The sequence below is a fragment of the Puma concolor genome, chromosome B2 (assembly GCF_028749965.1).
Source record: "Puma concolor isolate L17-30 chromosome B2, mPumCon1.1.hap2, whole genome shotgun sequence".
In the NCBI taxonomy this organism is placed as follows: Eukaryota; Metazoa; Chordata; class Mammalia; order Carnivora; family Felidae; genus Puma; species Puma concolor.
The window spans coordinates 113696228-113720125 of NC_141671.1; the positions used below are offsets into that span (position 1 = coordinate 113696228).

The window sequence follows — 23898 nt, forward strand, 5'->3', positions numbered from 1 at the left end:
CTTGCAAATTTCCAACCTGGAAGTAGCATTTGGGGGTTATTAGTAATGGGATGTATTTTAAAGAATGCCTTGTTTTGGGGCGCCTAAGTGGTTCAGTTGGTTGAGCGTCTGACTTCAGCTCAGGTCATGATCTCATGGTTCATGAGTTCGAGCCCCACATCGGGCTCTGTGCTGACAGCTCAGGGCCTGGAGACTGCTTCGGATTCTGTGTCTCCCTCTCTCTCTGCTCCTCCCCTGCTCACACCCAGTCTCTCTCTCAAAAATAAATAAAGATTAAAAATTTTTTTTAAAAAATTAAAAAAACAAACAATTCCTTGTTTTTTTTCTTAATGTTAATTAATTTATTTATTGAGAGAGAGAGAGAGAGAGAGAGAATGAGAGTGTAGCAGGGGCAGAGAGCTAGGAGAGAGAGAATCCCAAGCAGGCTCCACCCTGTCAGCCCAGAGCCCAATGTGGGGCTTGGTCTCATGAACTATGAGATAATTACCTAAGCCGAAACCAAGAATTGGAGGCTTAACCAACTGAGCCACCCAGACACCCCAAGAATTCCTTATGTTTGAACAGCTAATATGGTAATACTTCCCCAGACATGAAGTTTTTTGGGGCAAAGTTCTAATGCATACAAATTTACTATTTAATTTAAATAGGAATATTTTTAATCTAGTGGAAACAAACTTTGCTTTCTAAGTCTATGTTATAGTTCCATACTATCTGGCTTGCAGTCTCCTGGTTTTCTGATTCTACCCTTGTTATACAGTTGCTTCCTAAAATGTTGATCACATTTATATATCAAACAAAGTTTGCTGTCTTTGATCTTTGCACTGTTAATATTGGAATGTTAGTTGATGCTTCAAAATCTACATATTCATTGATAAAAAAAAAACTCCATCTCTGTGCATTAGAGTAAGTTGGAAATTTGACTCCTAAATATATTTTAAAAGCAGTTTTTTTTTTCTTTTTTCCTGAGGAATAAATATACTGTAGTTAGAAAACCAATATAAGATTTCCTGAGAAACATGCCTGAAGTATAAAGAAGAGTGCCACTTGGTATTTTTTTTATGAATCTAAAATGAGTCTGTAAGAAATGTATTAGATAGTTAAGGTCACTTTTGCAAAAAGCCAACAAGAATGTCTTATTGATATATTTTTAAATTTACTATACTATATTTTTATTGTTGATATTTACAAAACAAGAGTTTTCATAACTATACTCCTAATAGGAGATCCTCCAAAAATTTTCCATATGCTTATGTTCTAAACAAAATATCTTAACATAGGAATTTTTCATATTTATAATCTGTGCAAATGGTAAAACATCTTATTGGCTTACAGAAGTCTTCCATATCTAATTCCTCATTTAATCTCATAAAGCTGCATTCTGTAATTTTACTGTTATATCTAATGGATTCTCTTTGAGGATCAATTGCTTGAAGATATTCAGTGATATTGAAGATAGTCTAAAGAAAGAAAAAAAACAAATAATTAAAAGAATGAAAAGTGGAACCTGTGAGTGAAGATTAAAGGGAAATAGGGTCATTTAGTTTGGAAAGAGACAAAAATGATCTTAAGCTATATGACAGCTTTAATATTGAAGACAAAGGACAGTTGTCTATATTTATACAAATAATGGACTAAGATAAAATGAACTGGAAATTGAAGGAAGACAAATGGAATGATTAAGCTATTACAAACAATTCTGGAATCATTTAGACATCACATGAGCTACTACATCCAGGTAGTTCACAGATTTAATATTAGACACAATAATTCCTTTTGATAATGTTAGTTTTGAGAAGTTGAGTTTTTAGTTATTCTTGGGAAAAAAAGCAAATACCATGGGAATATTTATGTGGAAAGGGTATAAGGGTGGTGATGTCTAATCAGATTCAATATTTAAAATGTTGCACATATATACTATTAGTGAGTGTGGTTAAGAACAAAGTAAAATTTATTATTTTTTCTTTCATTTGTGTGCATTATTTTTTTAAATGTCTAGTAAGTGTTAGTCCATAATTATTTGTGATGTGATGTTGTTTGGATTTAACTACTGATTACACTGAACTACTAGATTTTGTTTCTGGGGTACTGTGGAAAAAATATACACCACAAACGTGACTGTGAAACCACAAAACTGAGAATGTGTTATTTTTTAAATTTATTTTTTTTTAATGTTTGCTTTAGAGAGAGAGAATGTGAACAGGGGAGGGGCAGAGAGATGGTGCGACAGAGGATCTGAAACTGACTCTGTGCTGATACCACAGAGCTTGATGCAGGGCTCGAACTCACACACCATGAGACCATGACCTGAGGCATAGTCAGACACTTAACTGACTGAGCTGCCCAGGCACTCCAAATTTATTTCTGTTTCAAAGCGACAATGTGCATCTCACCTTCTTTATAATATTCCCACATTGCTAAAAGTACAGGTTGAACCCAGACATTATAAATTTGTGACAGAACATCAGACTTCAGACCATAACTTAATTGTTCCTTTAAATGACTTTCATGGTCAAGAGATGCTCTTTCCAGTCGATTCTGTGGGGTTTTAGAGATGTCTCTTATTATCATTAATGTCTTGCAAAATTTAGATTCCTTTATTATTTCTTTAAGGCCAAGAATTTCATAAGTGAAAAAGAATATTTTAGTGATAGCTTCTGCCCTATGTCCATGGCTCTTTGTGGTGTTAGCAGAAAGCATTTATGGGGACCTTATAAAACTTGTAAACATTTTGAAATAAAAAAATATGTTTTTAGATATATTGAGAAGCTTTCTTCAGTAGTAGTTGTTTCAAATTAGAAATGGAATGTCCCTTGAGGAAAAACTAGAATCACTAATTATAGACTTAATAAAATGTTGCTAATAGGCAAAATATTGAACTTTGAATTGAAACTTTTAGCAGCTGAGAAAATATGAGAGAATATAATTCTACAGGTGATTCAGTTTCCGCTTTTGTTACATATTCTCAATATGGTAGGTTGTTTGAAAATTATGTTAATAAAATGTAGCCTCCAACTCTCAAAGTCAGTTCATGTGTTTTGACTTCAGTGATGCATTACAGATTCATTTATTTTATTTAAATGCTTGGCCTCTTGAATTTGAGACCTGAAACACTGCAGGGTAATGTTTATCAAAGTACATGTGACCACAGAGATGTATTTCTAACCATTTCCTTATCTTTTAAGAACCCTCGTCCTATATGGAGCTCAAAGAAAAATCAAGCATTTATTCTGTCTTGATTCCATATTACTTGTCATTACATTTGAATTAGAGGTGAAGAGTTTGAAGCAAAATCTAATTAGGATCTTTCCTGCCTTATAATATTTTTGCAAATTGAACATTTACATTTTTAATAACACATAGGATTATATTACATCATCGACAGTTTATTATAGCCATATATGCTGGCCATAACTATAAAACCTGAAAGGGGGTCGCTCGGGACCTCACATAGATCATATGCAGCTGACCAGTAAAGATGCTGTCGGAGTAATCATACTTTGAATTTCTAAAAATCGTACGGCGGGTACGTTGTGGGTGCTGTGACGGCAATAGAATTAAAATAACTCTCATTTGTCCTAGATGAAATCATGGTTCAGAATTATATAACAGTGTAGTAGGAATACTGTTGTGTGTATACTGGATTTTAAAGAGAATTTTTTGAACTATACATAGAATATTAAAAACAAGTAAGGGCCACCTGGGTGTCTTAGTCAGTTGAGCATCTGACTCTTGATTTCAGCTTAGATCATGGTCTCATGGTTTGTGAGATAGAGCTCCACATCAGGATCTGTGTGGACAGCGTGGAGCCTGCTTGGGATTCTGTCTCTCCCTCTCTCTCTGCCCATCCCCATTTGTGCTCTGTCCCTTCTTCTCAAAATAAAATAAAATAAAATAAAATAAAATAAAATAAAATAAATAACAAAAAATAAAAGCAGCTAAAATTTCAGTTACCTATAGGTTACAAATAATTTCCTCTTATATAAAAAAAATATTAAGCAATGCAGATAACAGGAATTAAAGTCTCTTAAGTTTGTTTTACTTTTTTTAATTTGTGGTTGCATGCTAAGAATTACGTATCTATTTATTGCAAACAATTCTTTCAGTAATACTGCTTTCATAGACATTGCCTATTTGTTGACCAGTTAGATTTATTATGTACTTAGATATTGTGAAATTAGTCCTGATACTAACACTTTATCTTGAAAGGAGAATCAAGCAGAGAATCAAGGATAATCAAGCAGAATAGTTAAAATGAGTAGTAAAAGCCTCTTGTAAATTTTATCAAGTATATTAAAAGCAATTTCCTTAGTAGCCATGTCAATTTAGGGTTGACAGGTGGAAGGACTTCCTGAATGGGTACTCAACCAAATTAGTTTCTGAGTTCAGGATCCTCCCTTTTGCTCTTATGGAATCTCCCTTTCCATCAATCTTTGCCTGGTTTACTTCCTCATTTCATTCAGATTCAGCTCAAATATGGCGTTCCCTGCCTTTATCATCTAATAGTTTACACTCCCCTCTTTGCATGCTGTTGCTCTACACAACTATTTGGTTCCCTCACAGAACTATTTGGCATTATTTAAATATTTTTTTGTTTATTTTTCCATTGTGCAGTTCTTTGTAATCTTAATGGAAATAGTAACCTTGCCCTATTCAGTACACCTGGAATAGTATCTGGCATATAGTAGGTATTCTAGAAATATTTGTTGAATGAATGAATAAAAGAAGACACTATGTCATTTCCATATATAGTTCTCTTTACTTAGCCTAACTTGAATTTATCTCCACTAAGTAGAAAGTGTACAGGGAGAAGGATCTTTGGTGTGTTGCAAAAGTTATCTGACCTGGCAAAATCATTAAATTTAATAGCTAGAGTTGGACAATGAGAGCATTGCAGTAACTCATTATAGAACATTTCTCTGTGTCACATCCTGCTCACACAGTGAACTGATTTTATCTTAAATAAGGAGATCTGTGGCTTCTTGGTTTCAAAAAAATCCTTTGATATTTTCTGTAAATATAGTGGATTTGGCCTTGAAGTAGCCACAGTTTATGAACAATATATGCATTCGGACCACAAAATTATAATTGCAAAGAGGGCAATTTACCTTTTAGTTCAGGGATGTTCTTAATACACATTTGATTGTATCTAGAATGCCTTTATCTTGCTCAGTTGACTAAACCAGTCACATCTTTTGTCTTTTTCAATAAACTGATTATTCATGGGTAGACTTCATCATATTTAACTCGTAAGTTTTTGATAAACTTTTCTAAATCAGTGTCTCAATGTTGATCTCTTGATCCTGGTGAAGGATATTTCATGTAATTTCTTAAGAAGCTTTGTCACTATTTTTTAAAAGCACTTTTATAATTTAAAATTTTTTCCAATAGCTTTTTTCCAATAGCTATTTTTTTCTAATAACATTTATTGAAAAGACCGTCTTTTCCCCATATTCTTGCCTCTTTTGTCATAGATTAATTGACTATATACGTGTGTATTTATTTCTGGGCTTCCCATCCTGTTCCATTGACCTATGTGTCTGCTTTTTTGTGTCAATACCATCTTATTTTGATTTCTACAGCTTGGAAGTGTATCTTTAAATTTGGGATTGTGATATCAGGGTTTTTTTTGTTTTGTTTTGTTTTGTTTTGTTGTTGTTTTTCCAAGATTGCTCTGGCTCTTCAGGGTCTTTGTGATTCCATAAAAAAATAAGGGGTTATTTGTTCTAGTTCTTGAAAAAATGCTATTAATATTTTGATAGATATTGCAATGAATCTGTAAATAGGTTTGAATATTATGGACATTTTAACAATATTCTTCTAATCCATGGGCATGATGTATCTTTTCATTTGTTTGTATCATCTTAAATTTCTTTGAACAGTGTCTTATAATTTTCAGAGTATAGATCTTTCACCTACTTGGTTACATTTACTCTTAGATATTTTATTATTTTTGGTGCAATTATAAGTGGGACAGTTTCTTAATGATTCTTTCTTCCACTTTGTCATTACTGCATAAAAACACAACAGATTTCTGTGTGTTAATTTTGTATCCTGCAACATTACTGAATTCATTCGTTCTTTTGTGTAGTCCTTGGGGGTTTTGAACATAACATGTCATCTGCAAACAGTGACAGTTTTACTTCTTTCTTATCAATTTGGATGATTTTTCTTTATTTTTCTTATCCGATTGCTGCAGCTAGAACTATGTTGAATAAAAATTGAATAAAAGGTACTATGTTGAATAAAAGTGGCAAGAGTGTGTGTCCTTGTTCCTGATCTTAGAGAAAAAGCTTTCGGTTAATCACCATTAAGATATTAGCTGTGGGTTTTTTATAGATGGCCTTTATTGTGTGTGGTATGTTTCATAACCCATTTTGTTGAAAGATTTATCATGAACAGATGTTGTATTTTCTCAGATGCTTTTCTACATCTATTGAAACAATCATATTATTTTTATCTTTCTTCTTTCTTAATGTGATGTGTAACATGGATTGATTTGGGAATGTTGAACCTTTCTTTCATCCCTGGAATAAATCCCACTTGATCATGGTGAGTGCTCCTTTTAATGCATTGTTGAATTTGGTTCGCCAATAGTTTGCTGAAGATTTTTGGATCTATGTTCATCAGGGATGTTGGCCTGTAGGTTTCTTTCTTCTTCTTCTTTTTCTTCTTCTTCTTCTTTTTTTTTTCTTTTCTTCTTTTTTTATAGTTTTTTTTTGTTTTTGTTTTGGTCTGGTTTTGGTATACAGGTAATGATGCTAAGCCTTGTAGAATGAATTTGGAAGTTTCCTTCCTCTTATTTTTTGAATAGTTTGAGAAGTACAAGTATTAACTCTTCTTTGAACGTTTGGTAGAACTCACCTATGAGTTTGGGAGTTTTTGATTACTGATTCAATTTCTCTGCTAGTCTTTTTGAATTTTCTCTTTCTGATTCAGTTTTACAAGATTATATACTTCTAGGAGTGTATCTGTTTTTGTTGCCAATTTGTTGGCATATAATTTTTCATAGTATTCCCCATAATCCTTTATATTTCCATTGTGTTTGTTATATTTACTCTTTCATTAAGCATGACTAGCCTTTACACATAGAGACAAACCTTGGAATATTGTGGGTTTGGCTTAGGACCATTGCAATGAAGTGAATATTGCAATAAAATGAGTCAAATGAATTTTTGGCTTCCCAGTACATTTAAAGGTTGTGCTTTTACTATACTGTAGTCTTAAGTGTGCAATAGCATTATGTCTAAAACAAATAATGTACATACTTTAACTAAAAAATGCATCATTGCTAAAAATTTCCATCATCTGAGCTTTCAGTGAAACATAATCTTTTTGTTGGTAGAGGGTCTTGCTTTGATGTTGATGGCTGCTGACTGATCAGGGTAGCAGTTGCTGAGGTTAAGGTGTCTGTGGCAATTTCTTAAAACAGGACAACAATTGAATTTGTTGCATCGATTGACCTTCCTTTTCACTAATGATTTCTCTATACCATTTTACCACATTAGAACTCCCACCACAATTGAAGTAAGTCCTCTCAAACCTGGCTACTGTTTTATCAACTAAGTCCGTGTAATATTCTAAATCTTTTGCTGTCATTTTAACAATCTTCACAGCATCTTCACCAGGAGTAGATTTTCTCAAGAAACCACTTTCTTTGCTCATCCATAGGAAGCAATTCTTCATCTGCTCAAGTTTTATCATGAGCTTGCAGCAATTCAGTAACATCTTCAGTCTCCACTTCTAATTCTAGATCTCTTGCTGTTTCCACCACATGTGCAGTTACTTTCTCTACTGAAGTGTTGAAATCCTCCGAATCATCCCTTTTCCAAGTCAAACCCTCCAAGTTGATGGTTGGAATCAACTTCTTCCAAACTCCTGTTAATGATGCTATTTTGGGGTGTCTGGATGGCTCAGTCGGTTAAGCATTTGACTCTTGATTTTGGCTCAGGTCTTGATCTCATGGTTATGAGATTGAGCCCCCATGTCCAGCTCTGCACTAGGCTTGGAGCCTCCTTAACATTCTGTCACTCCTTTCCCTCTGCCCCTCCCGCATGCTTGCATGCATGTGTGTGCGCGCACTCGCACGCACACACGCACACACACCCTTTCTCTCTCAAAAATGATGCTATTTCAATCCCTTTTATTAAATATGAATGTTCTTAATGACATCTTAATGGCGTATCTTGCCCAGAAGATTTCACCTTGCTTTGCCTAGATCCATCAGAGGAATCACTATCCATCACTATATTCTATTAAATATATTTCTTCAGTAAGACTTGAAGATCATAATTATTCCTTGATCCATGGGCTACAGATGGATGTTGTGTTAGCAAGCATGAAAATAACATGAATCTCATTGTGTGATCTCTTGGGTTATCAGGTGCATTGTCAACAACAGTAATATTTTGGAAACGAATCTTTTTTTTTCTGAGAATTAGGTCTCAACAGTGGGCTTCAAATAGTAAACCATGCTGTAAACAGATGTGCTGTCATCTAGTGTTCCAGTTATAGAGGACAGGCAGAATGAACTTAGCATAATTCTGAAGGGCCCTAGGATTTTCAGAATGGTGAATGACCATTGGCTTGAACTTAAAGTCACCAGCTGCATTAGCCAACAGCAAGAGAGTGAGCCTGTTTTTTTTGAAGCTTAAAAGCCAGATTTCTCCTTTCTAGATAAGAAAATTCTATATGGCATGTTGTCCCAATACAAGGCTGTTTGTCTGCTTTGAAAATGTCCATTTTAGTATAGTCACCTTAGTTAATTATCTTAGCTAGATCTTCTGGATAACATGCTGCAGCTTCTACATCAGCAATTGCCTCTTAACCTTGCACTTTTATGTCATAGAGATGATGTCTTTCCTTAAACCTTGTGAACCAACCTCTGTTAGCTTCAGACTTTTCTTCTGCAGCTTCCTCACCTCTGTCAGTCTTCATGGAATTCAAGGGAGATGGGGCCTTGCTCTGGATTAGGCTTTGCTTATGGGAATGTTGTGGCTGTTTGATCTTCTGTGTAGCCCATTACAACTTTCTACATATCAGCAATAAGGCTGTTTTCCTTTCTTATCATTCATGTATTCACTGGATACACTTTTAATTTTCTCAGAACTTTCCCTTGGCATTCACAACTTGGCTACCTATTTGGCACAATAGGACTAGCTTTTGGCTTATCTTGACTTTTGATGTTCCTTTCTCACTAAGCTTCATCATTTCTATCTTTGGATTTAAAGTGAGAGTTGTGCAACTCTTCTTTTCATGTGAACACTTACAGGCCATTGAACGACTATTAATTGGCATAATTTCAATATTGCTGTGTCGTAAGGAAGGGAGAGGACTAAGGAGGAGAGATGGAACAGCTGGTAAGTAGAGTATTCAGAACACAAAATACATGAAGTTTGTTGTCTTATACAGGAATGGTTTATGATGTGTCAAAACAATTAAATGGGAGAATCAAAGATCACATATCACCTAACAAATATAATAATAATGAAAAAAATTGAAACATTGTGAGTATTACCAAAATGTGATAGACACAAAATGAGGAAATGCTATTGGAAAAAATGGTGCTGACACAGGTTTGCCACAAACCTTCAATTTATGAAAAATTCATTATCTGTGAAACATAGTAATGTGAAATGCAATAAAACAAGGTATGCCTGTAAATTAGAAGTGATTGTGTTGAGTCTTAATATTCCTTTACATGAACCTTTTTTAGGCATTCACTTTAAAATACTTAACATTAATTTAACATACATTTAGCACACAATGTGTATATATTAGCATACATAACATATATATTAATGTTAATTTTATTTTTTTATTTTAGAGAGACAATGTGTGAGCAGGGGAGAGGGGCAGAGAGAGAGAGAGAGAGAGAGAGAGAGAGAGAATGAATCTCATATAGGCTTCATACTCAGCATGGAACCCAACATGGGTCTGGATACTAGGATTCTAGGATCATGACCTGAGCCCAAATCAAGAGTCGAACACTCAGCTGACTGAGCCACCCAGGAGCCCCTGCATGTATTACGTTTAATATACATGACTGAGTGTTTCCTGGAATTGCTTTTACTAATCCTCTCTAGTAACTTTACTAATATTCTAATTGCAGTTATAAAGTGAGCTAAACTATTCCTATCTCAAAAACTCCATCTCTGAAGACTAAATGTCTTTAAAAAAAATTGAGCCTTACAGAAGCAACAAAAAAGTGTTATGTATACAAAATATGAGTTGGTGCTTAGCAAAATATTCATATGTTTTTTGGGGAATTTTGAAATAGAAATCTGTAAAAGAGCAAAAAGAGGATATATCTTGCTAACACTATTACAAATCTAATTCTTCCTAAAATTCTACTTGAAGTTGAAATTAAGTAAATTTGATTTTATGATAGCCATATCAAGTATGATTTTCTTTTATCAAAGTATGGAGAAAGTGAAATAATTTGAATATTTTCTTATAATCATTATTATTTTTATTTTTCTATTTTTAAGGGTTAATGCAATAGAGTGGAATAAGAAATATAAGCATCATACCTGATGTGTGGTTCCCATTTCTCAGTTCTTTAAAATTCTGCTGAGCATGATAGCTTGATAATTGATTATAAGTTTCTAAATTGATAGCTGTTATTTTGAAAATAAGGGAATAAAACTTCCATGCTGCAGGATTTGATTCTGTTTATATTTATTTCTATTATGTAATAGAGGTTTTGTTTATGTGGACCTTTTAAGCAGGAAGAGATATCATGTGTTTTTCTTGAAATATTTAATTTTTTTAAAGTTCATGTTTTTATTTATTTCGAGAGAGAGAGAGAGACCACACAAGTGTGCATACTAGTGGGGGAGGGGCAGAAAGAGAGAAGGAGGGAGAGAATCCCAAGCAGGCTCCAAGATGCCAGCACAACCTGTGAGATCATGACCTGAACCAAAATCAAGAGTCAGACACTTAAGCAACTGAGCCACCCAGGAGCCCCAAGAAGGGATATTATATTATAGTATTTATTTCTCATTTTTACATTCTAGTGTTCAATCTGTTCTGTATTAAACTGTGAAATTGAGCATGGGTGTTTATAGAATTTAAATAAATATCTGATACATGCAGGATGACATCTATGCTAAAGAAAGAAATAAAATATGCTTAGAAAGCATCCATAGAAGAGTTCCCACCAAAAAATAATAATAATAATAGTAATTAGAATTCTAAACTCATAGAATGTCACAGAAGGTTTTGGAAGGAAACTTAGAAATTGTCCATCCCACCTTCACACTAACAGCAGATTTAAGATTAAAGGATTAGCCATAATTTTAAACTAAACTTCAAGAATTTCCTTAAATCCAGCGTATACATCTAGATTCAGGGAAAATAGTGATTAAAAAAAAAAAGATACACCTTGTACTTTGCAGGATTGTGTTGGTCAGGACAGGCTAAGTACTATAAAACCAACCCCATAATTTCAGTGACTTTAATAAATATTTATTTCTTACACTGGAGCGGGTGTTGTACTGTGCTCTACAGAGCTGCGCTAGGATCCAGCATACTTTTCCTGTCTACGGTATCCTTATCTAATACCTGTAAGGTGTGTTCATTTAACTAGGCAATAGGCAAAGAGCAATAGGAGGACTGCATTAGGAGATAGTTAAGGGCCAGGCCAAGAAGTAAGTACCTCTTTTTCCCACATTTGATTGGCCAGAATATAGTCACATGACCATACCTACTAATAAGGACAGTGAAGAAATGTGCCTGAGAGGAAGGAAAAATGAGTTTGGTGACAAATTAGTCTCTCCTACAAGGCCTTTGGAGATTACTAGCATTGGTGGAAGATTATCCCTGTGGCTCCTTTTTAACCACTTACATGTCACCACTTAAGTAAAAATGCATAGCCATACATCTGTGGAATTTGTAATTAAATCTGAGGATTTTAGGGGCGCCTGGGTGGCACAGTCGGTTAAGCGTCCGACTTCAACCAGGTCACGATCTCACGGTCCGTGAGTTCGAGCCCCGCGTTGGGCTCTGGGCTGATGGCTCAGAGCCTGGAGCCTGTTTCCGATTCTGTGTCTCTCTCTCTGCCCCTCGCCCGTTCATGCTCTGTCTCTCTCTGTCCCAAAAATAAATAAACGTTGAAAAAAAAAAAAATCTGAGGATTTTAATAAGCATCCAATTAGTATAATGATTCTTCTCTTACTTTATGAGGATCTCTGTCTGACTTGCTAAAATAAGGCCATTTTGGGTTGAAGCAATAATAAATAGAAAAATTTTTCAACTGTCATTTTAATTTGGGTTATAAAAATGGGGGTGCTCAGTGGTATTAACACAACTAACATCCTTGCACTTTGAACTCTGTGCAGAGACAGTTATTATTAGGTTCTCATCTAAAACACAACTGTGAGGGGCGCCTGGGTGGCGCAGTCGGTTAGGCGTCCGACTTCAGCCAGGTCACGATCTCGCGGTCTGTGAGTTCGAGCCCCGCGTCAGGCTCTGGGCTGATGGCTCGGAGCCTGGAGCCTGTTTCCGATTCTGTGTCTCCCTCTCTCTCTGCCCCTCCCCCGTTCATGCTCTGTCTCTCTCTGTCCCAAAAATAAATAAAAAACGTTGAAAAAAAATTAAAAAAAAATAAAAAAAATAAAACACAACTGTGAAATGCTTGTATCAACCTGTCCTTCACCCTGGGTAACAGATATGCACTCCTGCATAATGGACACATATTTGTATAGAGGCATTACCATTTGTAAAAAAAAAAAAAAAAAATCACAATATAATCCTTCAGGCAAGGAATATTATAATAGTCAAAGGCAATATTACACAATTGAGGTAATATTCTAAAAAAATGTTTTGCTTAATTCATCTGGCATAAACTTAAATAGTTGAATTCCTCAAACATATTTAAAGTTAAAACAAGCATTTAAAATATATGACAGGGCTACACATAATGCAGGCTACTACCTAAAGGGATAATGAGAATTGTTTACATTTGGGATCTGATCAGTTTGTATATTTCAATGACCACTCACTTCATAGATGGTTGTATTGTTTATATACCATTACCTTTAATACAAAAGTTAATAATAGAAGTATTCCCATGTCCCCAATCTTTCTCTGTTTACAGAATGAAATCCAAATTCACTTGTTTATCATCCCAGATTTTCTTGTTTTCAACATTATTTTCCAGTCTGCTAAATAAGCTTATTGCTCTACATAAAATGTTCTCCTCAGTGTGTTTATATCATCCCTTCTTTCCCCTGCCCTCTAATCACAAGTGGATTTATGTTACCATAATCTGCTTTTTAAACTTTCTTTTAACTACTAAGGCTACTGCTTCATGCTCCTCTCTCACCAGGAATTCCATAGTTCACAGTCTGGGTTTCAGGATCAGCCAGCTCCTGGCTTATTTAACAACTGCTCCCCTAGTGTTTTTGGATGGATTCTTTGTGATGCACTGTATTTAGGGTCAGGTCTAAAAAAAAAAAAAAAAAAAAAAAAGGAGATTGTTTTATTTCTTCCTTTCCAATTTGGACACCTTTTATTTCTTGCTTCTTTGTTTTGGGTACAACATCCACTTCAATGTTGAATAGCAGTGGTAAAACAGGTGTACTTTTCTTGTTTCTTATCTGAGGGAGGTGGGGAACGTGATGCCTTTAAATGTGCTGTAAACGGAAGCATCTCCACTACCTTGGTCTGGATGTAGTAAAAATAAATAATAACTTTATAGAAAGGATAAACATGAAGATTTCTGGTATGTTAACATATAATTTAAAAACAAAATAATTTTTCAGTGTCACTGAGATATGATACTGCATTATAATTTAGTTGGGATATGATAATTAGTAAGATTGCATACCTTTCATATGTTTCTTGTATGTATTCTTTAATTTCTCATTTATAGGTTTTTCTAAATTCATTTTTGTTTTTGTCTTTTTTCATTAACATGCAAGTTTTTATCTTATGACTATTATCCTTTGACCATCTCATATCTTATAAAACTGGTTCTTACTGTGGTTTATATCTTGGTAGTTTTTTTAATGCTTTTCCATATAGTTTTTTAACTCTGTGGCATAAAAATTACTTATCCTTTATTATTTCAGGCTTCATATCCTTCTTTAAAAATTCTATCTTGGTAAAATAAAGAGTGAGTAATATTACGTTGATCTCAAATATTTTTAGAAATTTTGCAAACTATTGAAATCCAATACAGAAGAATTTTATACCAATTATAACTCAAATTGATGGTAGTGTTAAAAAATCTATATGAACAATTTTAGTGATCCTTGGAGATAAATTTGTTCAAGGAGCATAGATAGAAGCAATGCAGTTTGTTTTCTCACATATGCGGTCTAAACATCTCGTTATAAGGGAAAGACAGAAACCGTTGAGCATAAACTGGACAATTGTAAATTTAGAGAATGGCAAGTCCTGACTCAACATGATTTCCTTAAGACTGACATTTCTGGTATAATCCTGCCTGAATTCTGGAAATGGCTACCTTTGACATCCTTCTTATGGCTTAGATATTGATTTTCAGAACCTCTTATTAAAACAAAAGCTATAACATTAGTATATATCACTCATAGATGACATATACCACCAATATATTATACATTATTACAGTTATCCTAAAGAAGTGGGAAACATAATAAAAGCTAATGCTTATTTGGGGAATATTGCATAGCAGGTATGGTTTAAAGTGTTTTACATACATTACCTTTTTCATTGTCACATTATTCTTATGAGATAGATATTGTACAGTAGTCCCATGTTATGGATGGGGAAATTGTGCCACGATGTGATTGAGTTACTACCTCAAGGTCACAGAACTAATCCATTGGAGAGCCAGTATTCATATGTGGGCAGTCTGGCTCTAGACTTTGTGCCCTCTGTATGACTGGCCAGTTTGGATTGGAAGGGTAATGTAAGAAATATTTTTAGCATAGTGTGATCAAAACAGAAGATATACAATTCTAACTAGAACTAATGAGTACAACTAGATTTTTAAATATGGTACATACCAAGACCTTTAAATAACCTCTACAAGGTATGGTGCCATCCTTTCATTTGCTTCAGATACTAGTCTTTGACCCAACATAGTTGATATACCATATAGGTATTACAACCTAATTAAAATTAGCAAAGACCATATAATGTTAACTTGCAGATAAAAACAAAATAAATAAATTCCTAGATCAGGAGTTCTAATTTGAAATGAGGAATTAAGATACTTAGCTGTCAGGCCACATATAAGTTCTGTACAAAATTATGATTGTTTGTAAGCATATTTTAGTGAGGACTAATGGATCACAGACCTGGATATATCAGAAGGGGAAAAGTTCCTTAATGCAGGCTATGGAAGCCTTGCCTGCCTCATTTAAAAGTGAGCACTTTAGGGGCGCCTGGGTGGCGCAGTCGGTTAAGCGTCCGACTTCAGCCAGGTCACGATCTCGCGGTCCGTGAGTTCGAGCCCCGCGTCAGGCTCTGGGCTGATGGCTCGGAGCCTGGAGCCTGTTTCCGATTCTGTGTCTCCCTCTCTCTCTGCCCCTCCCCCGTTCATGCTCTGTCTCTCTCTGTCCCAAAAATAAATAAAAAACGTTGAAAAAAAAAAGTGAACACTTTATCCATCTATTCCACATGTAAGCAGTTCTGATCCTATTTGGAATCAGAAAGAAGTGGTCTCAAATACAGTGGCTTTAAATTAGCTAATGACTTAAAAATGTGGTAGTACTTACATTGTAGGATCAAATAACATAAAGGCATGGAAAAACAATTGACAGCAATGTAAAACTCTGTGTAATTTTAATTAATGTGGTAATTAAAGTTTAAACCAAGAACCACAGAAGTTGTAAGAATACTGTTGAGAGCAAAGGGAGGGGAACAAGGAAGTAGAAAGGCAATGGATAGACAGCAGGGAGACTGTGGAACTCTAGGCATATTTTCTCCATTTCACCAATTACCCATGGGTAAGGCCCTGGATATTGGCTCTTTTATCCACAGTATTACTTTCTGAAGGGAATTGTTACTGTGACTGTTATATTGGTTTCTTTTCCTGTGAAGCAATGTGCAAACATCAAAGAAGTTTTCTATTAGAATCAAAGTACTCCTCAATTGGAAACCTTCTTAAATAATGGATGGCACTTGAAGATGTTGGTTGTCACTTTTAATAATTAACTGTGTCTAATTTTGGCAGTAACTGAACTTTTATTTTCTGTGAGAGCTTGACACACTACTTGATTTAGAGGAGCAAAGGATTTAAATATTGCACCATGCTTAGAACCACAAATTCTGAATAAATTTCTTATTCCCCTGCTTGACACTTTTTTCAGGTGATTTTTCCTCCTTTCATAGATAACTAGATGTATGTAGGTAGATTGACAAGTGGGTAGGCAGATTGATTTATACATAGGTTGATCTAAGGAAGATAAAAATATTCAATTAAGCTTTATAATAATGAATTTCTTTATAATTTAAAATATTTTTAAAACACCATTTCATTATGAATTCCAACAAGATAATTGTTAGTATACTGTACTCTAAAGGGTACTTCATCCTATTCAGCTGTGTATCCTTTGAAATTACCAGTAAAATATTTCAAATACAGCAGGTCTTTGATAAATATTTGCTGAATTGGATTGATATATATATATATTTTTACTGTAACTATCCAAGTGAATATTACAAAATCAAATTTATGTATATTATGTGTTGGGGGAATTTCAGGTCCAGGTGGTTTTGCTTGAGAAGTAGCCAATAACCCCTCACTTTGCAGTCTATAAGATTGTCTAAATCCATATATTAATATTTGGATATGAAACAAATAGGCCTGCTTGAAAAAATAATTCAAATGGCAGATGGTTGTTATGTTTTATTTAACAAACATTTATAGTGGGCGTCTTCTGCCAGGCACTGTTCTAAGCATTGCAAAAGTTTTTTGGGGAAATGTAGCTCTGGAAAATACGTATAGAAAAATATTCAGTTTGAGAAGTTTGTAAATATGCTGTATTATCTTAGTGTTTACAAAATATACTTATTAGTAGATTTCATGTTATTTATTACAACTAGGATGCCTAGGCATTACTGGAATCACAATATTAAATATGTGAAGTATATTTTTGCAAGATGAGGAATTAATCATTATCATTTTATTTTTGTACCAGTTCACTTATTCATGCTCTTTATCTCCTTGGGAAAATATAGATTGGGAGTCATGATGTTCTCCCCTATGGGAAATGTCAAGGTAGAAATCTCCTGGGAAGCTTTTCACATTGGATTTAAGTAATGAGAGGTATGGGCCTTGTTTGGATAAGAGAGGCTGAATAGTTATACAATAAGAAGGAAGAAATAGCAGAACTCGCAGTCATAAGAAAAGTGTGGATTTAGGAGTAACATAATGATCACACCCCACAATCTTATTTAAATACATGCCCACAAATATAAATATTTTTTTATATTTACCACAAACTTTGTGCTTATGTTTTATTTTATACTTCCATTATTACTAATAAAAGCATAGCAACAGCTGATATAATGGATGTTAACAAGCTTTAGAAATGTGATGAGTAAAAGAGTAAATTATTAGAGTACAATCTCTGTATTGAGGATTTTAACTACAATTGAAAATTTTATCCTGGAATATATAGTTCTTGCATGGCAGAATAATTATTATGTTCTATAAAATAATCACATTATTTTCTCAATATAAATTTATATTTAGCAATTTATGGATACTCATTAATTTTCATGTTAATGTTTATTAGCATTTTCCCCTAACATTTCTTTTCTTAAACACTGCTTCTTTTTCCTTCAAAACTGTAAATTATTGATGTAGCATCTTTTGTTGGTTTTCAAGAGTTCATTTTATATCCTTCCTAATTAACTGAGATGCTGGGTTTCATTTTGGAAATTTCATGTCCTACAACTGTTTCCACAAAACTATAAAAGGCCCAAATGTGGTAGATTTATTTCATTTGCAGATGCATGTATCTCATTAGAAAACCCTGTCACTTTTTCAAGATTGAAATTTTACACTGTCACCTTCAGATCGGAAAATGTTTTTTTAAAAAATGCATGTTTGATTGCCATTTAAAACTGCAGAAATAGTGAGGATACAGACATCTGCCACCACACATACAGATTGATAACGACTTTATTTGTACTTTGGCCTAATGCATATCCTGTCAGATCATCAAAACAAGAAAAGAAGAACTCATCAGACAGTAAGAAATGGACAGATGCTTACAGAATGATGAAGAGTCATTGTCTCTTATCTTGTAATGTTCAAAGTTTGCAAAGAAGACACTATTTTATTATAATGTAAAAAGAAATCTAACTTATAAAACTTAACTGCTACTTGAGGATATGCCCAAGCATCCTGATCCCAAAATGTTTGCTTCTCTTCAGCTTCCACGGTCACCCCCTCATCTTTACTATTAGTCAGTCCTTCAACAAATACATGTTTCTTCAGTCTTGGGACCTTAAGGGTCTCAAAGGTGCCCTGCCTACCCTTTTAGTAACCATTTTTCTACGTTTTATTTTCTGCCTGTGCTTACAAATCTCTTTAATAAATTCATGATTTTTAGGACCTTCCTATGTTTTAGTCTCTCAAACTCCTTCCAGCAACATTTTGTTTGATGTCATCTTGGGCCTCATGATAAGCCATTTTACTTTGTTCTCACCACCAGCTGAAGACTCTCTTGGTCCCTTGATCTTTCACTACTGGTATCTTGCTGGAGAATTCTGTGTCCTTTACTGTCCATACTCTGTGGTTACCCTCCTAGTGTTGAGGGAAATAATAAGATTATGCTAATGATTTATCATAATCACTCACTTTCATAAATGACTGACTTAATTCTGAGGGAAGAAACAACTCATACAGGTCTGCATTTTAACAGTTGAACCTAAGGAGATGTCTTTTTAATTTTGGGTGAAAAAAAATCTAAGCTCAAACAAAGCATCTTTGTTTAGTCCTAAAATTAAAAGGATTGGATAAACTTAAATCCTTGTTAAATACAGACTTACATAATTATCTTATATTTCTTCAACTGTTAATCATAGATGTTAATGGATGAAGCAGTAGACTGGGGACAAGGGAATTAATTAGTAGGAAATTGAATTAACTATTACACAATGTACATCTATTCTTATCATTGGTTGGAGGAACAAATGAAAGCCTTTTCTTCATATTAAAATTTATGACACACTAATTCCCCTATCTTGAAATACATCATTTGCTCTATGTTTTGTCTTCAGTGGCTTACAATATAACCATTTAAATATAAAATATATCTATGTTTCGGCTGTTCTAGGGCCCTCTGACTTCAGAAATGAAATTCACAGCAAAATGCGGCTTTATTTAATAAGTTCAACTTGAATGGAACTTTTTTCACAATATGGACCTCTCAGATATATCATTATCCTATAGTAGTTTTATGCAAGTAAATTATTCATTTCATTAGCACTGTATCTAAAACAAAACATTTTCAATTTATACATAACGCAGTATAAAATGATGAGCCATAGTTCTTTGGGGAATTCTTCAAATTGTGGAAGTCACGGAAGTAATGTGTGTCAGGTACAAAGCCCTAGGGATCTTAACAGAAAAACCATCCCTCATTGAACCGTAAAAATAAATGCTGATACAAACAATATCCTTTATGCTCAAAGAAAAATGGACTTTATATAATGAACAATAAAAGACTGCATCTAGTATCTTTTATTTTTTCTACACTAATTGCTGCTATAACAAACCTGAAAAGTGTAATCTATGTGGTTATTACAATGAACATACTTGCTTAGGAAGTTATTTGAGAAAAGTCATGAATGTAGCTGTCTTCCCTTTATAAATTTCAAAAAATAAGCATTTTCTGGGGCGCTTGGGGGGCTCAGTTGGTTGAGTGTCCGACTTTGGTTCAGGTCATGATCTCATCGTTCGTGGGTTTGAGCCCCGTGTCCGGCTCTGGGATGACAGCTCAGAGCCTGGAGCCTGCTTCAGATTCTGTGTCTCCCTCTCTGTTTCTGCCCCTCTCTCACTCATGCTCTCTCTCTCTCTTTCTCTCTCTCTCTGCCTCTCAAAAATAAATGTAATAAAAAAATTAAATACATAAATAAGTAAACATTTTGTGTGTATAAGTATACCTGTTACTTATGTATAATGTATGGAAGCTCTTAGTGATAGTCCAACGTTTGTTTGTTTACTGAGGCTCCTCTTGTTTGGAATTAAGTTTTTTCGAGTCCCTTATATGACAGTTTTTAGACATTATATAGTAATGTCAAATAACTTAGAGAAGATACATAAAAATACAAACAGCAGACATTGCTCCTTGGATTATAATTTTCTATTGAAAGACCAAAAAAGAAAACTTATGATACTATTATTTAAAGCACTTGCTTGTTGTCTGAAGTAGGTACAGTAGGAGCTCAGAAAAAAACATCAGTATTATATGCTTCCATAATGAATGTGAGGATGTATTAGGAGAGATCGTGGTGGAGGGTGAGGGAATAGTGAGGCAGTGTAAAAGGGACCAGACATTTGACATATGGGGAGGAGCTAAAGACGAAAGTGATATTTTCATATATGTACCTTGTATGTCTATTGTTATGTATATACAGACCTGAAGACAAATATGATAAAATTATTAAGATTTATGACAGTCCTTGTCAATCAAATTAAGCATTTGGAAGTATACATCTGTCTATCTTCGGGAAATGTATCAGATATAAATGTATGTGTTTACTACCCTGTGATATTTATTCATTGAATTCACTATGCTAAAAAAATATCTATTTATGGCTAAATTAATATGCCTCCTAGGGGCGCCTGGGTGGCTCAGTCGGTTGAGCGACAGACTTTGGCTGAGGTCATGATCTCACAGTTTGTGGGTTTGAGCCCCGTGTCAGGCTCTGTGCTGACAGCTTGGAGCTTGGAGCCTGCTTCAGATTCTGTGTCTCCCTCTCTCTCTGCCCCTTCCCTATTCATGCTCTGTCTCTCTCTGTCTCAGAAATAAACATTAAATTTTTGTTTTAAATATACCTCCTGTGGAGAATCTATGTATTTTTTATTAGGTAGGTAAAGGTGGAAGAGGACTTTGCACTAAGAAATATTGAACTCTGGAAACTATATGAAAAATGTAAGCATGAGAGCCACCAACTCAGCGGCTCTGCATTTCTGAACTGTTCTGTTAAATGTTATTGAGTTTGATTTTTTAAAGTCCTTTCAAGATAATTTTTTTAAAGCATTTTGGCTGACAGGAAAAGTAAATTACCGGATAAAGTTTTTAAAGACTGCTTTGTTATTAAGATGCACTCTGTAGATGTATTGATGATCTAACGCTTTGTCAGAGTTGTGTGTGGGCTAGTCTATACATTTCCATGTAGCTTTATTAGAATGTAGATGCCTGGAAAAGCCCAAAGAATTATTTCCTTTTACTTTGTTTTGGATTTTGTTTAGTAGAGTCCTTTTTTTTTTTTTTTTTTTTTTTTTAGAAACATACTCTTTTTTTTTTTTTTTTAATTTTTTTTTCACCGTTTATTTATTTTTGGGATAGAGAGAGACAGAGCATGAACGGGGGAGGGGCAGAGAGAGAGAGGGAGACACAGAATCGGAAACAGGCTCCAGGCTCTGAGCCATCAGCCCAGAGCCCGACGCGGGGCTCGAACTCACGGACCGCGAGATTGTGACCTGGCTGAAGTCGGACGCCCAACCGACTGCGCCACCCAGGCGCCCCTAGTAGAGTCCTTTTTGTAAAAGTTTTATTTAAATTAAAGTTAGTTATCGTACTTTTAGCTCCTTCTTAATGTAACTGTACTTTACCTAATGCTACTGATAAGCTCAGTAACCTAATATCCAGTCTTGATATTATATTTAATTTTACACCACTAATAATGTGGAGATGATTCAGTAAAATCAACATAATCTGAAAATGTACTTTTTTTTAAAAAATGTGTATTTTTGAGAGAGAGAGAGAGAGAGAGAGAGAGAGAGAGAGACAGGGAGAAAGAGAGAGAGAAAGTGAGAACACAACCAGGGGAGGGGAAGAGAGAGAGAGGGAGACACAGAATCTAAAGCAGGCTCCATGCGCTGAGCTTTCAACACAGAGCCCGATACAGGGCTCAAACCCAGGAACAATGAGATCATGACCTGAGCTGAAGTCAGATGCATAACCAACTGAGCACCTAGGCACCCCTGAAAATGTATTGTTTTAAATTCTGGATCCTCAAATCCTGTGCTGTATTCAATTTATGGGTAGGTAAAACTATTATGTCACATCGTTAAGTGCTGGCTTCTTTCTGCAGCTTTTTCGATTGTTGCAAAAACCCTCGTCTAAATGGGCAGACAGAATAGTTTATGATGAGACCACACAGAATGTTTCCAGGTCAGTGAAGAAATGTGAAAATAATGATCATGGGTAAAAATACTTGTGTGAAAAAAAATGTCAAAAATTAAGTGAAATCTGTAGGCTTTTCCTTGTATCTTAGAAAAAAAGAAGCAGAGACTATGAAAATGTGAATCTTTTAGGTACCGTCACTGCACCACTTGTAGGAGAATCATCGATTGCATTTGCTTGAGAACTGAAGATTTCTGGGCCCTGCTCCAGGCACACTGAATCAGAATCTCTGATGGGAGAGCACAGGAAGCTGCATTTTCAACTCCCTTCCCCTCTAAAGTCTGATGACCACTTTCCATAAAGCATATTTCTGCATACCAAAGCAGATTCGTTCAATTTCTGTTTCTCTATCAACCATCTTGACACTTGCCTTTCATCATTTTTAACTTTATTTTGCTATTCATAGTGCATGCATGTGAAATCTCTTGTTTCACAAAACTTCCTTATCAAGTTCAGTTTTCCTCTGCCCCAAACGTTCTTTTGCTCTTCTTCCTCCCTCTAAGAATTTTCACAAAGTCATTTTTAATTCTTTCTCTGTGAAGGAATAGCCACATATCCCTGTTTCCTGGATTGTTTTAGTTACTTCCTTTCCTTAACCAAGTTGTGGCTCAATAACAATAATACAATTTGATCTGAAACATGGTCAAAATGAAATTACATATGCTTACTTTTTCCTGTGTCATGGAACCAATAGATCTTTCTCCATTTCCTCACCATAAATCCAATAACCTTATTCTTCTACCTTATTCCAAATAACATACAGATAATATATAACTATTCCAGAAAATAAAAATGCCTCATAAGTCCAGAACTGAGAGCTAATAATAACATCAAAACTCACTGGTTCTATAACTTGCCTGAATTTAGTCCTATAACCTTGTATCAAGATTTAATCAGACAAGTAAAACCAGTAGGAGAAACATATGAAGAGATTTAGTGCCAGGACTTGGTTCACTTGGTTGTGGGGGCTTGTTGGGCAAGGGTGAAATCTGTAGACATGTTGTCAGGAAGGGCAGACTACAACTCTCAGGCTGAATCTTCATCTACAGGGTAACGTCTTTTCTCAGGGAAGCCTCAGCTCTGTCCTTCAATTGATTGAATCAGTTGCCCTCAGATTATCTAAAATAATCTCCCTACATAACAGTCAACTGATTATGGACTTTAATCACATCTACATAATACCTCCCTGGTAACACCTAAATTACTATTTGATTGAGTAACTGGGGACTGTAGCCTGGCCAAATTAACAGATAAAACAAAACAAAACAAAACAAAACAAAACAAAACACCACATCACAGTGATGATGTTTTTGTTTATTTGATGTAGCGTCTTCTATATTAGTATTTGTAGCAAACCATTTCCTAAATAGAAATTTTTGTGCATTTGGGGTACTTAAGTTTATCCTTTTTCTGGAAACTATTCACCCAGAGAATACTGTAAGCCTATGATTCACTGGTAAGCCTATTGGTCAATAGTTTGATAGAATTTATAGCTGTGTTTCCAGTCTTGTAATGGCTCTCTCAGAGTCTTCAAAATCCA

General features: G+C 34.7%; 1 protein-coding gene across 6 annotated transcripts in view; it reads left to right on the plus strand.

Moving 5' to 3' along the window:
* Positions 1-23898, plus strand: part of NKAIN2 (sodium/potassium transporting ATPase interacting 2) — a 1006832-nt gene that overhangs the window by 362530 nt on the left and 620404 nt on the right. Inside the window, exon 1 of one of the 6 annotated variants that reach the window (XR_015251519.1) lies at positions 9282-9356. The exons of the other annotated variants lie outside the window; for them this stretch is intronic. The gene's annotated coding sequence lies outside the window, so the exon portion shown is untranslated. Of the gene's footprint in view, positions 1-9281; positions 9357-23898 lie in introns of those variants that run through there. 6 annotated transcript variants of the gene reach the window in all.